We start from the raw sequence: 16,007 nt of genomic DNA, 5'->3' as shown, positions 1-16,007 counted from the left end.
CCCACAGAGTTTTCACAGCCTAAAGGCAGCCCAGAGAGTCTCCAAAAGCTCTTGTGTACTGCAGGAAGGAGGAATTGGAAGGGAACAACTGGATAATTTCCTGGGCTTTTCCAAATTCTGTGGGAGTTGGCTCCAACACAAAATACTCATTCCATAAGGGACCAGTCCTGGGGTGAGCAGCAGTTTCTGGTCAAGGGTGCTGCAAAGAGCAAACTCTGCAGCAAGAAAGAAAACACCAATATTAACCTGGTGGCTACTGTACTTAACAGTAAATCAAACAGCACCACAAGTTGTGCAATCAGAATCATTTGCAAGAGAGCATTAAGCCCTCTAGCCCATCATAAAAGCAAAAAAAAATTCTCCTTCTGAAAAGCTGCCTATAAATCCAGCTGCAACAAAACAAACAAAACAAAGACTTACATTGTCTACCCAATCCATGTGGGACTTGAGAATTAGTTAGCAGGAGGAATCTGCTTGCAACAAAAAACAAGATTTTTTTATTTTGATGGCTTTTAAATAAACCACCTTTTCTTCTATATTTTCCTTTAAAATAGTTTTAAAGCATTTTATATTGAATTTATATGAATTTTGAATTTAAAATCTAATTTAATAAAATCTCTTGGTTTAGCCCAGAATTGGTTTTCAAGATGGGAAATTAACTAGGCTGCTGGTTTTCATTGAAAGAATACAGAGACTTTAATTTAGAATGGACAGCAGTTTCCAAAATGCATATTCTTAAATGGCAATCTGCTGACAAAAATTAAATAGATTAAATATCAAGATCCATAAAATAAGCCATTAATTTCTGGGATTTTAATAGTCATTTTGTTCTGAGTAAGAGAAGAGTTTCAGAGCTGGGTAGACTTTTTCAGGTCTGTTGGTGCACAGTTGAACCCAAAAAGGGTTGGTGCAGCACCACAGGGCCAAAATTTGGGTGTGAGGAGCAGGTCTGGCATGGTTCAGTTCTCACATGAACACTCAGAAAACTCTTCCAAAGAAATGTGACACTTCCCTCTGCTCTGTTGTGTTGTGACTGATGGTTACCTAGTGATGCCCAGAACTTCTTCCAGGCCTACATGAATGACTGATGACTCAGGTACTTCTGGTAATTTCCAAAATTTCCACAAACATTCATGAGAGCCTCGGGACCAGGACAGCTTAGGCAAAAATTCAGTGAGAGATCAAAACAAGGTTCCTGTTCCTTTGCAACAGGAACCTGCCTTGCAGTGGACCATCATTAGCTGTTGTGCAGAATTAATTATTGAAAGAAAGGAGTCTCTGTGGCCACTTTCACACTGAGCACAAGCTAATGATGACCTTCCTCCACAGGCCAGCTGGGTCACTGTGCAAGGCTGATGCCACCAGCTTTGCTGGTGACAACAAGCAGGGGGGCTCAAGATCTTCCTGTAATTAAGCCAGGCTGATGAGTTAGACCCTGCCACCATGCAAATGGCTCTGATTCCAGCAATCCCCACAAACTCCCTGCTCTCACAGTGGTCAGCTGGGCAAGACTCTGCCACGTGGGCAGGGAGCTCACAGCCTGGTGCCAGGCTCACACCCCAGATGGGTTTTATCTGCTTTTTACAGCTTCCTGAGAGCAAAGCAAGATTCACTTCAGCCCACCAAGACTCCTGGCACCTGCTTCATCCACAGGTAAGAAAATGAGATGTTTCTTGGTAAGCCTGCCACCAGATTCCTGTGCCAGGCTGCTGATTCCCCCACACTGGTGGCCAGGCTTCCACTGTCAGCAGCTGAATGTGATCTCCATCTTGAGATTTACTGAGTGTTTACAGCAGTGCAGAAACGCACAGCAGAAATGCAATGATTATTCTTATCTCATTGGAAAGACTGCACACATTTCCCTGCTTGAGATCATCTTCTCTGGGGACCCATTCAAAGCGAAACCACTGCGTTCTGAAAACACGTCTTGGGCATGAGATCTGCATGTTTTCCTGCCTTGGCCATAATAAAACGCAAAAAATTTAATCAAAGTGCTCCTAAAAAACTATATCCTTCTCCTGCATGCTTCCCTCTCTTCTCTGCACAAATACAAGCCCTGGAAGGTGAAAGATTTGAAATTCATTATTCAGCATGAAACAGTATTTAGGAGCATGGTGCATAACACAGCTACTCTACAAATATGTCCAAACAAACATAAAATTAGTCTTTCATGGCTAGGAGAGCACTTTTTTTTTTTTTTTAGCCCAGCCTTTAACTTAATAATTTCTTTACAGGAGAAAGCAGCCTGTATGCCATCAAATAGTTCCTAGATTCCCAGCTCAAACAAAGTGAGAAAATGAATAGGTCCATTCATGCTTCAGACAGGATAATTCTGGCAAAGCTGGTGCTGACAGTGTTAAAGAGCAGTGATGGAGGAGTCTGGCCTTGCCATTCTAATTGTGACCATGAGTGACAAGAAACACATTCCCTTTGCCAGTGGACCAATTTTGCAGGTTTGCAGAACCCAAACCGTGCCTAATGTCATCATTTGGCATTCAAGGGGCAGAAAATTCACCCACTCAGGTGCATGCTTTGTCTGAGCCTGGCACAGCAAAGCACAGGAAGGGCTGGGCATTTTGGGGCTGTACAGGGGGGAGAAGGTGGGACCAGAGTGTGAAACCAGCCCTGTGGTCTGACCCTGGCACAGGGCTCCCCTGAGCTCCAAAAATTGTGGATCCTCAGTTGTGCTAGGGAGCACAGGATGCCTGGGTGAGTGGGGTCATTTGGTGTGTGCCTATCTCCTCCTTGCTCCACAGAGGGAACCTCTGGATCTGGGAGGAATGGCCAGGTAAAAATGGCAGGAGAAAAAAGACTAAGCTGTCATAAAGAGCCAGGAGAGCTGTCATGGACTAAACCCCATTCCTGCTTACAGAAATATCTCTCTCCCTCATCCCTTGCTTCAAATCATATCAAAGAAGCATTTTTCTCACCCAAACAGAATACCATTTTCCTCAGAAAGGCTCTAAATCCAATGAATTAAACATCATCTTTTGCAACAACAAAGGGAAATTAGTATCCCCTCTTACTTTCTTCTTCAGCAGGGCAAGGTAGGGACTTCACCCCAGACAGACAATTCAAATAGCTCCCATAGGCATTTCCTACACCACTCCTTCAGAGGGACCATATTAAAAATAAACTAATGCTGTAGGCAGCTTCGGAAAATGACTTCAATGGTATTTATTGCTTTGATAGGGTCAGTGCACAGTATGTGCATGTTGCCTTTTAAACATATGTTTCAGGCAAAGAATCAAAGCTAATTTCAGTGTGTGAAAAGCAAGCAGATTTCATTACTGATTGTGACTTTAACATCAAAATGATAAGGATGCTGGATGTAGGTTCTCAAAACTGAATGTCCAAATGGGAATTTATGATGTAGAACTTCAGCTTTATCATCCATGGGCTTCAATATAGACTAGAAGAAAGAAATTCTCTGCTACCAGGAATCTCACAGTTAACCCATGAGCCAGCTGACTGTTTTCCCACTCTCTAATTCTCCCTGCAGCTATTTCCTATCTGTAACATGTTAAAGCAAGAATGGCCATTGGCACTAACCACTTCTGGCATCCAAGTGGTGGATATGAAAGAGATCTGATATTCTTTTTTTTTTTTTTTTACACCACCACAATGCATCCTCACTCTGACTCTTTGCAGAAGTGTCAGCAGAATTCATAACAAACCCAATACAATCTTATAGAAAGCACAATAAAAGGCCTGCTAATAAATTTAATTTTTTTTTAAATGAGGATTCCTTGCACATTATTGCACCAGATCCAGTTCCCAGCTTCAGGCAACCACGAGTAAAACCCTTCCCAAATGCTCCCAGGAAAAAGGTGAATCCATAAAATTACTAAAAGGCTTCAGGTATAAGCAGCAACAAGTGAATGAATGAGGACTTTTCACAATGTTTACCACAAGGTCAGATTCAGGATTCCCTAATGGTAAACACCAGAAGGTTGAAACCCAGTAGCCTAAAGGTAGATATCTAACTCAGGGTTAGTAGCCACATTTTCCACAAGATATTTTGAACACCTATTTAGCTATGAATGCAAACACAGCTAACTCCCCACTGGAGGGGAAAAAAAAGCACTTGGATATCCATAAAAGACCTTAAATGTTTATGCTAACATGTATAAAAATGCATATACACATTCAATTAGTGATTACCTATACATATGCATGTGTGTACACATCCTTATGTACACTCCAGAGAGCCTCATTTGCACAGTGGGAAAGCACCCACAACTTCACTTTGAGTCAAATAAAAAGTGCAGGATTATGAAAAATAATCAAGCCTCTTTTTTTTTTTTAATGTCCCTGTCTGCAATTACAGACGTGCACTCACTGCTCTGAAAGGCTTTGTCCAGGTCTGCTTTACAGCACCACAGTCCCCTAGGTTCAAATGACACCTTTGAAACAACCGAAGCAGTAAATCACACCTCTTTATTATCATCTCAACAAGAATGATAACAACCTGCTCTGCTTGGTGAAATACCCATGGGAATTTCACCCAATTACGTGGGGATAACGTATCTTTCATGACTCTAGCTGTCTACCATTTCCATTGTGTACTTGGTAGTCAGTCACAAAGGACACAATCCACTGAAGCAAAATGTATAGACAAGGGGTTAGCCATTTCAAGAGTGGAGAAAGGGAGGTAGAAATCGAAGGAAGAAAGAGAAGGATGACACAGAGCAACTGCTCAGCTTAGTAGCACAGCTGCTTAAACAACTGAATAGCAATCAATGGGTTAGCATTCAATCCAAGTTTAGATCACATTGAAATCTATTAGAATACTGCATATAATGAATGACTCTTACTTATTTGGTATTCTATCTTGGAATTAATCAGCTCAGTTGTTATGCAGGGGGAAAAAAATTTAAAAGAAAAAAAAAAAAGTCAGCGAGTAGACAGGCCCAAACCCAAGAAAAACAACCACCTTGATTTCCCTGGTGGTTAACAGCCTGACAGAGCTCAACAATACAGGCTGAAGTTGAACACTGTGAGAAGGAGTGCAAGGTGAAGGTTTTCTGGCTGTTGGGGCAGCAGCCTGGTTTGTGTGAGCACAACCTGCCCCATCCCCTCCCTTCCAGGCTCTCACAGTGCTCCTGGGGTTGTACCATCTGCTGGAGCACAATCCAGAGGTAGCTTTAAAGTGATGATAGCTCTGGGAAATGATAATCACTGGGTCATAGAAAGCGGTACTGCAGTGTATAAATAAGATAACAGAAAGTGCTGAGCAGGGCATGTTTGCATTATGAAATGTATTTTCCTTTTTCCTGTATAAAACCTGCCTTGAAAGCGTGGGGAATGCAGCAGGATTGAAAACCAGAAGGAAAGCAACACAGCCCCAGAAGCTGCACAAAGGAGGAGGGGGATGGAGGAATGGTAAGCTGTAGTATTATTGACTGAGGAATGATAAAAGAGGAAGGAATTCAACAGTTACATCCATTTCGCTTGGTGCAATGGCATGAGATCAAAGGCTTACGTTCACATTAGCCCAGAATAATGCATACTCCATAAATGATGCAAAGCTAGGCCACATTCCCAAGATGTGACAATGCCTCAAGATGCCCCTTTGCTAAGTTCAGGTCAAGGCAACAGGCTCCTGCATAAGAAATCCTTTTTCAAGGCACACAAACGTACTTAAACCACTGGGCATGGAGATCGACGACACTCAGGACAGGCAGGATGTCCTCCACCATCTTCTGCTTTTCCACAGATGGCTTTGCAAATTCAGTCAGCTGTCTTTCAGTTGCAAGATTTTGTTCCCAATTGCTGTTGATATTTCAGAAGATGCAAACTGTCCACCCAAGCACAGAGAAGCTCAGGCTGAGAAATTGTGGGGTTTTTTTTTATTTGTAAAGCAGGTATCAGAGCAAAGAAAGCATCAGAAGGTAGTCAGCTCAAATTCCAGAGATGTGCCTGGGTCCCACCTCTGCACTGGTAACCTTTGTGACCTTGATCAGCTCACCTGGGACAGCCCCTTTAATGGCTGCAGAGCAAGAACAATGTCAAATGGCTCCTGAAAGCCACAGTTTATTTTTTTTCTGAGACACGTTTGTCAAAGCCACTTAAGGATTCAGATCAGTGCTGGTTGTACCTTGATTCCTGGGGGATCCAGCCACTGTGGATACCTTAAACAAAAACACCACCAGGACACATCCATATCGTAAATTCCTTTAAGAAATCCTAATCTCCGGGAGTCTGTACACCATCAGCTAAGTGGAGATGAATAATTATTTTTTCCCCTCACCTTTCACGGTTTGGTTGGTGCAGGGAAGCGTTGCCATACCAACAGCGATCCAGCCTGGCCGTAGGACAGGGCTGGAAGTGTGGAGGTGCAGACATCCCAGGCCGAGAAGAAAATCCTCCTTCCCGTCCCTCCCTCCTTTCTTCCCTCCCTGCCTCCCTCCCTCCCTCCTCTCCCTGGAAGAGAAGCAGCTTCTCTTTGTGAGAGAGCACAAAGGGGAAGAAAGAAAAGGAATTGTCCATCAAGCTCAGCAGAGCCTCGGGGGCTTTCAGCAGAGGATGCCACAGCCTGTGAGGAGAGCGAGGCGCACTGAAGACTGATTTTAAAAGGACAGTTCAACCCCAGCCAGCCTGAGCTGCCTCCAGCAGCCCTCAGCCTGTGGAGAACATGTGGCACTGAAAGGCTCTCTGACATCCCCCCGTGTTTTGCTGCCCAGAGATCAGGGCTGCTCCCCACCCACGAGTGCCCTGCTCTTTGTGGGGTGCCCAGAGATGCTGCCCCGGCAGCCAGAGCCTTTTCTGGGGGCTCACAGCTGGCACCACTGATCTGATGGGTCTTCTGGGTGCCTCCTCACCTGCCAAAAACATCAGCCTGTGAGGGTTCCTTCGGGGGAAATCTAACAGATACATTCATTCCCTGCCAGGGGCTGTAAATCCTGCGCACCCAAACAGGGGTTCCAGCCAGTACTGGAGGGAAATAAACCATGTGCCAAACCTGTGTCCCATTCCAGACACCCTTCTTGAGACACTGGAACCAAAGAGGGACTGTCCATAAGCACAAGGTGATTATGAGAGGAGAGTGGAAAGGAAATGAGAGAGAGCCACAGAAATAACTCAGGGCAGACAATAAAGCTGTGTTTATATTTATATGTACACATACGTGTGTCTGTCTTTGTGTGTGTGTGTGTGTATACAATAATTAATGGTGCAGAAAAGATAAAAGACGCCTTTTTTCAAGTGTAAGAGGTGAATGAGTGCAAACAAAAATGGAGCAATTCAAAACCACTACAGAGCTAGCAGACAGCACAGCCATAGCATCCTCCAGACCACGCAGCCCCACTGAGACCACACTCAAAACCAGACCCAGAGACCTTGAATATCTAAAGATACAATTATCTATTAAAAGTAAACAAGCCCCCGGGAAGTGCAAAACTCCTTGGACTGCAGGAGGACAGGAAAACATCCATTCTTCAGAGAGAATGACAGATCACCTGTGAAAGGAGGAATCCTCAAGTGCAGGCTGAAGCATCTGAGTCAAGAGGTGTTCACATGCATTTTCCATGAGAGAGACCAGGTCTTTATGGGATTGAGCCTGTGTTGGCCTTTGGAAACAGAGGTTCCACACCAAGGCAGCACCAAAGTGAGGAGAAAAATGGAGCTGGGTGATATCAGGACTATTGCTGCAGTTTAAGGCTCTCCTTTACCCATGACAAACCTTTAGGCCCTGCCTCACCATTCATCCCCACCAGATCTTTGAGTGGGACTGCTCACCAGGCACTCCCTGCTCCATCCAGACCCCCTCAGCCCTCTCTCCTCACTGGGCTGCCCTGGTTCTGCTCTGACAGCCTCAGAGCTCACACACACCCTGAGCAGGACCAGCTCTCACTGCAGATGGGTGTTTTCCTCTTCATGCTTTGGGACCAGAGCCATAATTCAATATGAAGGGGATGTCCTGGTCATGGCATCACAACTGACACAGCTCTCCACCCTCCCTTCAGCTCCCTACAACCTATATCTGCCCTTCACTCACCTGGCAGACCTCCCATTTTCTCTGGTTGTTGTTCTACAAGACCTGTAGATGGCATATTTCTCCATCTTCCCTCTCCTGGGCCTCACATCCTTTGGTGTCCTGATCTTTAAAGCTCAATGGTGACAAGAAGTAAAAGATTTTCACACAGTGAAAACTCACAGTGTGAGTTAAGTGACCAGAGAAATAAGGTTATACACCCAAATTTGATGTCTTCATAAGGAAGATAGGCTCAAGGCACACTACAGGAAGAACTTGGAAAGGTCTGGAAGAGTGGGATAACAAGAAACTTATGAAGCTCAACAAGAACAAGGACAAGTCTTGCACCTGGAAACACACAATCCAGGAATAAAAAGGTAATAGGAATATAAACCTGCTCTGTGGGAAAGGACCTGGGGGTCCTGGCAGACAACAAGCTCCATGAGAGTGAGCAATGAGCTGCTGCAGCACAGAAAACCAACAGGATGTGGGTTGCATCAGCCAGCAGAGATAACAAAGTCATTATCCTCCTCTAATCAGCCCTTGTCAGGCCACATCTGGAACACTGTGTTCAGTTTTGGTCACAGCTACATAAAAAAAAAAAAAAAAACAAAAAAAAAAAAACAAAAAAAAAAAAAACCCAGTGGACCAGATGGAGAAGGTCCAAAGAAGGGCCACAGAGATGATCAAAGGGCTGGGAAGCTGCCAGCTGAGGAGACGTTGAGACAATTATTCAGCCTTGAGAAAAGGAGGCCATGGGGAGACCTTATCACCATGTTCTAGTACTTAAAGGGTGGCCACAGGGAAGATGGAGGCTCCCTTTTTCCAAGGAGTCACATGGAAAACGGGTAATGGATGCAATTTACTCCTGGGGAAATTCCAATTAGGCATAAGAGGAAAATTGTTCACAATGAAAACAATTAGCCATTGGAATTGCCCCCCCAGGGAAATGGTGGGTTTCCCAACACTGCTCACTTTCATGGCTCAGCTGGAGAGGGTGCAGTGCCACCTTGTCCAGAACCTGCTTTTGCCAGGGTTGGATCAGATGCTTCTTGAGGCCCCTTTCCAATCTGGCATCCTGTGATCAGATGATTCCGAATACATTTTTGGAGTGGACATGCTGTTGGCTCTTTATGGAGTGAGGACTCTCTCCTAGCACACTTACAGCCCCATCAAAGCCTCCTGGATGAGTAAACACTTCCCTCTTGGGAGCCTCAAGAGCTCTGACATGAAGAACAGGTTCAGCCACTCCTTTGAGAGACTTTATTGGAGTAGCTGCACCACTTTTAGAAAATAACCTTGCTAAGCACTGTGAAGTTTGGGTGTCTGGGAACACATCCACTCATTCCCAAAAGTTTGTCATGAGCACGGAAAAGAAAAGGCTGGATTTCTTAAAAACTATGCTGCTGGCCAAGATGATTGCAGGGATGAACTAGATGAGCAGATGTAGACCAGGCAGAGACTCCTGCTTTTCTTGGTGGGGCTATGCTTAAGTGAAATCCCTTCACCAGAAATAATGAAATGGACATCTATGACAGCATCTGGAAGCTATTTCTGGATATACTTCAACGAGAGCAAATGCATTAAGGGTGGACAAGTGTTTTATGGGAAGAGGCAGCCACAGAGAGGTTGGGAGAGCATGGAGGCCTCAGTTAGGGGGAGAGGAATATAAGAAGGAAGAAAGAAGAGAAGCAGCCAGCCCCACTGAAAAAGTGGGGAAGGCACTGCTAAAGGGTCACAGCCTGTAATCCTATCAGACTGCCAGGTTTTATTTCTGTGCAGGAAATATGCCAGGAGCACAACTGCTAGTCCCTGGATTTAAAAAATAAAATTTAAAAAATTGAATGGTTAAGTAAAAATGAGGGGGAGTAAGACGTCATTATAATGAATGAAAATAAAATATCTTGATCAAGCACCATTATATCAAGAGGGATGAATGGTTAAACAACATCCATAGCTACATCAGTACAACTTTCCCCTCCTGTTTTTTCTCCCCCTTCACAATTGCAGGGTTAAGAAATAATAGCTATGAGGTTTGTCTAAGAATGGCATTAACTGCTGGTTTGTATTGATGAAAAAAATAGAATAGATTAATACTTTATCACTGCATTTTTTTTTACCTACATGCAAAAATATCAATAAAAGCTTTAAGCTTTAAGGATGTACACCAGATTATTACTTCCTTGAAAAGTCCATTAGACACCTTGTGCTTTTATGCCACAGAACAAACACCAAAAGAAAAGTTACAAACTCAAACAATTTCTGATGTAAAAGCTTATTTCTCCTTCACCTTTTAAAATTAAAAAAAGTCCTCGGGGAGCAAACAAATATAGCAAATATGCTGCCAAGGCCAAAAGAGAAGCTCCTCAGTGAGGATGGGAATCTGTTCTTGAGCATTTTCATCTCCTGACTGTCTCACAGGCATGCCAGAGGCACACAGCACCAGGAAAGGCCAGGCACCCATTTGCAGCAATTCCACATCACTCCCAGTCCCATCCTCACCTCTCCCAGCATCTTAGAAATTATCTCTCTGCACAATGCTGGGTGGTCTGGTGACCTTTGTGACGTGCCAAAGGGCTCACGTGGGCAGCCCCAGCCCTGCCAGAAGAGGCTTTCCATGGATTTCCAGCACAGAGCACCAAACTGCAGCCTCCTTGCTCCATGGCTCGGCAGGACACAGCCCACCCTGCCTGATACTGCTCCCTGCACAGCCTGGATTTAATAAATAATTTAATAAATAAAAAAATAATTAATTAAAAAATTAAAAAAATAATAAAATAAATAAAAATAAGAGTTCTCCTGGAAGAGCTGCTCCTGCTCCAGATTCTGCCTCCTCCAGGGGCACTGGCATTGCCCCTGCACAGCCCCAGAGAGAGAGATCAGGGCACCAAATTCCTAAAGAGGTGCAAATCAATGCTTCTCACTTCTATTTTAGCTCTCTGAGTGACGCATCCCAGGGCTCAGCCTGCCTCTTCCACCAGGCATGGTGGTGTCCTGGAAGGCATCCTTGGCCATTGTCTTTCTGGAGCTCTGGCAAACATGATCCACCCCACGCAGAAAGCTCTTTTTTATTCACCACAGCTTTTATTGATTTGTATTCATCTGCATTATCTGCTCGGGTTATTTGCTGGCTCACCAACAGAAAAGTAAAATTCTTGCTGGGTTCTCTTTATGCTGTTGCTTAAAAAAAAAAATAAATAAAAATTAAGCATGCTAGCAACAGTAAAAGTGATTATTTCTTGTGTTCCTTGTTACTGGTCTCCTTTAAATGGGCCAGAAGCACACCCAAAGCTGAAGGTGTGGCTGAAGAGGCCACAGCTTTGACTCAAAAATGCTTTGGCCTTGGAGGCTGTTCTCACCCAAAACCAAACAATTTTTTAATGGAAACCACAGCAGGATGTCTCCTCTGATTTTCCTACATAGAAGCAAAGGGGTTTCACCTCCTGAAGAGGAAATACACAAAAATATACATACATAGAGAGAGACCTATAGATAAATCAATGTGTGTTTAGGCCTACATATAACACTTCATACATAGGTATGGACCTTAGGCTGACATGGTTGGACAAAAGTGGATTTTCTAAAGGAAAGAGGCTGGTTGCTTTTGCAAGGTGGAGTTGTGCCCTGATGAAATGTGTGAGCAGTCACAATTTTCACAAGGGAAGATTGAAAGGAAACCTCTCTTCCTGTGAAAAAGTGACTCCTGGGATGCAATCTGAGGTCCACCACACCAGTGCAAAGTTCACTGCTGACTTCAACAAGTTCTGAAACCAGTATAAGCATCTCTTTTAAAACCAGATTTTGGAAAACCTGCTCATGCACCTCAGCCAAGTTCTGGCTGCTTTGCTCCTGTTTTTAACTGACAGGCAACTCCAACTCCTGGATGCACACCTTGGTTTTGGTGGAAGCTGGTTTTATTTCAGAAGTCCTGGGCACTGTCAGGGCTAGGGAGCAATTCAGTCAGCATCTGCTCTGGGCAGCCATGGTCCTTACCAGACCTGGCTGGTTCTGCTCCTGCCTGGGCCAAGGTCACACCCCGTGGTCACCCCCAGGATGCTGCTGCATGGAGTGGCAGCCTGGTGGCTGCTGTCCATCAGAAAATACCACCTGGATCTGCTTTTGTCACAGCGACAAAAGGGGTGCAATTCAATTTTTTTTTTTTTCCACACCACAGAAATTCAGCCTGTTCAAATCCGGCCTTGATTTTGTTACCGACACAGCTAACAGGAGAAGCAGGACAAAAATCTGGGTGAAAAAGGTGTGTGTGCTAGGAATGTGGGCTTGTTTACCATTCCTTTCTGCTAATCACAGTGATGTATTTGTATCACTTCCACAGATATAGATCCTCACTTCTCAGACTGGTTCTAGCTGATCTGTGTAATGTATGCAGAAGGCTTGGTTCTCACCAAACAGAAATAGAAAGGAAGATTTGCTGTGAGAAAATCTATTTTTTTTTCTGTGAATATTAATCATTTCAGCTTTGATAGAGAAGTGATATGAGTGAAAAAGCCAAGAATTGCTCCAGGGCTTCACATAGATGACTATTGTAGAAAAGACATTTGCTGGAGATAACGCTGCTTAAGCTCAGAATCATTATACAGAACACAGTTAACTCAAATCAACCTGCTTGCTCCCCAAGATTTAAACAGAATTAATGTGACATCCCAGCTGAAGCTGGAACTCAGCAACTCAGAAAATAAAAGTGACAAATTAAAGCAAGTTCCATATGTGTTTTAATCTTAAATGGCAAAAAGAAAGCCATTATGCCAGATGATAGGAGAGCAATATGGTCCCAATACACTGTTCATCTCCTTAGCAGCTTTAAATAATGTTTGGTGTATTCTGCAGGAAGAAAACCATGGGGATTGCTCTAAAAATTTCCATGGGTAAGAAAAAGGTCATCACCTTTTAGTCTGGAAAATCAGAATAGATTTTGGACCAACTAATACAGAATCTGCTGGTCATCTGGTCATCCTAATGGATTTTCACAACCTGAAAAAAATCCTCTCATTTCAAACCAAAATTCAAAAACCTTCAGTTAAAGATCAAATAGATTAATGCCTTTCTTTCCTTTGGGAAATGCACAGGCACAAGGGGAAATTTGAGTCACACCAATTTTTCATTCAGTCTTACTTATGTTACAGTATTTTAGAGCTCCATGAAGGACACAACCCTTAAAGGCAGGCCTTGGTAAAGAATTTTTTTCCAGTTTTCAGGATAAGGGGACAAAGGAAATTTTGAACAGGTTGGGAACTGAGGCACACAGAGGCTGTAAGTGAGAGACTGAAGTGCACCCAGAGCAGCAGTGGCAGGGCTGGGAGTTCCAGTCTCCTTCCAAGGATTTCAGTGGACACCTCACACCCCTGGTGGGCCCCTGCTGCAAGAGGGGAGGATGAAAGGTCACAGAGCTGCCAGCAAGAGAAAATGCATCAGCCACTGAGCGAGGGAGCAGAAGTGGGCAATTGGAGATGGGTGGTCAAATGTGCACTGAAAACTGACTCCCGAACCGAGCTGGGAGGGCTGGCTGCTGAGGGAGCACAAAACAGTACTCTGAGTTGCCTTAAACAAACATAGTGAAATTAAAAATAAATAAATAAATAAATAAATACATAATTTTTATTTATTTATTTATATATATATATATATATATATATATATATATATATATATATATATATATATATAATAAATTTCGTCTTCTATAATTGATGCCAAGCATCTCTCCTCTGTGAAGGAGCATGAAAAGGTGGGTGTTTTTATGAAAATCAGTTGTGCCTATTCACTACTTCTGTCCTTCCTTCTTCCCCACCATCACCAGACTCACGGGTCACTCTCTCTCTTTCTTCTTGCCTCACTGTGTTTCCTCCTCCTGCTAATTTAGTGTAACAGAGGCAGCAGGATTCTCCTATTCATCAGCTAGGAGGTCTGAGATGTGCACCTCTGGGAACTGATGCATATTTACAATATCATCAGGAAAGCTCAGTCACCACGTTGGTTTGGACAGTGTGCACTCTGACAGCCCCAAACCAATCAAACAGCAGGGCTTAAAGCTCCAAAACACAAGAATCTTCCAAGTTTTACCTCCTCTGTGGCTTCTAGGGAGGTTTTTAAGAGGGGGCAGAAGAAATAAGACTGAATATGAAGTATACTTTGGAAACTTCTAATTATCAGAGTCTGTGCATTACCAGGAATAAATGCTAACATATTGTAAGATGCAGCACAAAGAAGGATCTCACAAAGGCAAAATGAGACTGATAAGAAGAATCACAAAAAGAGAGAACAGTATCTTCTTACACATATATGAAACCTTTCACTCTGAAAAAAATTACAGCCTACAGGTAAAACTGTATGAAATTAATTTTGACCTAGTTTTGGGTTTGTTTTTTTTTTTTTTTGTTTGCATTATAATACATAATATTAAATTAAAAAGTCAAAACGTAAAATTTTTATCCTTCCTTTTGAAGCGCCGATACATTTCATTCTGACAACACAAGGACATTTTGATATTTGTCAGACGTTTTTGATTTGTTCTCCTTCCACCAGCTCAAAATGAAACTGGATGAACCTATCAAGGCTTCAAGACAGATGGAAAACGTAATGATGTTATGGTAAGTTCTCCAAAATACAGCGCAGGCAGGGTGAAGGCAGGGCGCAGCAGCAGAAACAGGAGCTCACAGCCAGGATGTCAAAGCCTGGCTTTCTAATCTCCACATTTTAACAAGAGACCTGGGCCTTATCAGATATATCACGCTGGCTATGTTTGTGTGTACTGCCTGGAATCAGATGTTTTCCTTTGAAAAATCAAACGAGGGTGCAGGTGAAGAAGACTGTGCACAAGCTGTTGGTTTTTAGGTAGAGGAGCTCCAAAGCTCCACCCAGAGCTGTAATAAAGTTAGAGCAGCACCACAGTGGTGAAACTCCATATTTGATGGGCGTTTGAAACAAAGAGATGCCACTCCTAGGCTCCATCTCCCATGAACCAGGGTGAATTATGCCAGTGGGGTTAGGGTAAGAAATAACATCTCTGTGACAACAAATATTGACCAGAAGAGCGAAGGTGGAAAGTAATGAAGTGAAAAGCATGTCATATATTAAAAAAACCCACCCAAACAAAAAAAAAAAAAAAAAAAAAAAAAAACCCACAAAAAAAAAAAAAACCAACAAAAAAAAACCAAACAAAAAAACCCCACCAAAAAACAAAAGAACAAACAAACAAAAAAGAAAAACAAACAAAAAACCCAAAACCAAAATAACAACAAAACAAAACCAACCAACCAAACAAAAAAAAACCCAAAAAAACCTCAAACAAACAAACAGAAAAAAGCTCCCAAAAAACCAACATTAAAAAAGCAAAAAACGCCCAAATAATAAAAAAAACAAACCCAGAAACAGAAACAACCCTGAGAAAAACTGTAGTCCCACCATTAAATGGTAGTGGGGATACAGATTTCCTTCTTTCAAAAGTGATAGTGATTATTTTAATATTTTGATAGAGTAGATTTCTTTGCTAAATCCAGAGGCGGGGTTTTGTACTATGGAAAAAGAAGACATAGTATGGAGGTAAAAAAAGGCATTAAAAGCAGTATTTATACACAAAAATTCCACAGAACCATAGGAACTTTGTGAGCATAACATCAGGATCCAGTGCTTTGCCTTGCAAGACTAAAAGTACAAAATATTAAATATTTACAAAATATATATATATATAAAACCAAAACTGAACACACTCCTGGCCTGGTCCACATTCCAATTACATCATCTTCTCCCATTTTCAACTGCACATGCATTTCACCTCAAGCAGGCCAAACAGTTCTTCGCAGGAGGACCTTCTTTGGAAAGACAACACACTTCATACCCCAAGATTGCTTCCACTCCCAGTGAGCCTCCCTTGGTCTGCATGGAAATTCCTCTGCATCCCAGACAGTGACTCGTAAAGCGGAGATGACAGGCAGTCCTTCTGGTGCAGGGCAGAAATTCGTGGCATCCCAGGTTTCCAGACAGACTTCCCCCTTCCCTGCTCCACTCAGTGCAT

This window comes from Passer domesticus, chromosome Z (assembly GCF_036417665.1).
Source record: "Passer domesticus isolate bPasDom1 chromosome Z, bPasDom1.hap1, whole genome shotgun sequence".
Lineage (NCBI taxonomy): Eukaryota > Metazoa > Chordata > Aves > Passeriformes > Passeridae > Passer > Passer domesticus.
The sequence above is the reverse complement of the archived record's forward strand: the minus strand, read 5'-3'. Positions refer to the sequence as shown.